We start from the raw sequence: 1,376 nt of genomic DNA, 5'->3' as shown, positions 1-1,376 counted from the left end.
TAGCCAGGATGGTCTCGATCTCCTGACCTTGTGATCCACCCGCCTCGGCCTCCCAAAGTGCTGGGATTACAGGCGTGAGCCACCGCGCCCGGCCATTTGTTCATTTTCATTGCTGTGTGTTATTCGATTGACTGATGAACACAATTTTTGTATCCATTCTCCTTTTGAACATTTTATTTGTTTACATTTTGAGAATATTCCTAAAAAATGCTGTGGGCTAGATGTGGTGGCTCGTGTCTGTAATCCTGACACTTCGGGAGTCTGAGGCAGGAGGATCACCTGGGCCCAGGAGTTCAAGACCAGCCTGGGCAACATAGCAAGACTCCCTCTCTCTGAAAAAAAAAATGCTGCCGTGAGCATTGTTGGACATGACTCTCGGTCAGCCTGTATTGTGTATATGCATGCACACACTTGTGTTGGGTGTACCCAGAGGTGGAATCACTGCATCTCATCCCATCTTCATATTAACCTTGTAAGCCGATGGGGAGAGTGGCTCACCTTAGCAAGTGTGTGTCTGCTGGCACCCCAGGGAAGCTTTGCTTGCTGTCCTATTACTATACCCCTTGGATTGTCTCTGAGCTACTCTTGGGAACACATCCTTTTCCAGGTGTTGTGAGGAATTAGAGCAGTAAAGCTTGCTTGCTGCTTACGTTTAACCTCTGCAAGGGGGAATACGGGAGTTGCATGTAGCCAGTGTGGGGGGCTGGTGAAGAAGGGTGTAGGGCTGTGTTGGGGCACAGCCTGCTCATCACACAGGTCCTCCAGAGTGGACCTGAACACCCAACCCCTTTAATCTTTGGTGTCTGCCTGCAGTGTTTCTTTCCAAGTGGGTTTGGTGCCCTTCCAGCATATTGAGTGGAGAATGGTCAGAAAGGCTGAGGCTTCAGCTGAGTCTCCGGGCCACTGCTTGCGGTGCAGCTAAGCTCTTAATGTGTTTTCATAATCAAAGCAGAAAGGTCCCATTGTGGCGCTAACGCCTTTGCCATAAAGCACTTTTTGTTTCCTAACAAAATTCCAACTCGCAAAAGCAAGTCAGCTTAGCAAAAACACAATACCAATGAATGGCCATTTGCCACTTGCAACAGCTAGGCGAGCTCCCAATAAATAACACTCTGTCAGCTTGTGTTTTATTGGGGTACCCCAAAGACATGAAAATACTTTGCAGGCTACTTGGAGGAAAACAGTAAGATATTAGCAGTCATATTTATCACCCGGGAATTATAACCTGATATTAAGGGGCCATTTAGGGTTTGTTTGGCTACATGTTTCAGAAAAGTAAGGCCGGGGACAGTGGCTCACGCCTGTAATCCCAGCACTTTGGGAGGCTGAGATAGGTGGATCACGAGCTCAGGAGTTTGAGACCAGCCTGACCAACA

General features: G+C 48.1%; 1 protein-coding gene across 1 annotated transcript in view; it reads left to right on the top strand.

Moving 5' to 3' along the window:
- Window positions 1-1,376, top strand: part of KSR1 (kinase suppressor of ras 1) — a 149,242-nt gene that overhangs the window by 42,382 nt on the left and 105,484 nt on the right. The window lies entirely within an intron of this gene.

The sequence above is a fragment of the Colobus angolensis genome, unplaced genomic scaffold (assembly GCF_000951035.1).
Source record: "Colobus angolensis palliatus isolate OR3802 unplaced genomic scaffold, Cang.pa_1.0 Scaffold368, whole genome shotgun sequence".
In the NCBI taxonomy this organism is placed as follows: Eukaryota; Metazoa; Chordata; class Mammalia; order Primates; family Cercopithecidae; genus Colobus; species Colobus angolensis.
The sequence above is the reverse complement of the archived record's forward strand: the minus strand, read 5'-3'. Positions and strand labels throughout refer to the sequence as shown.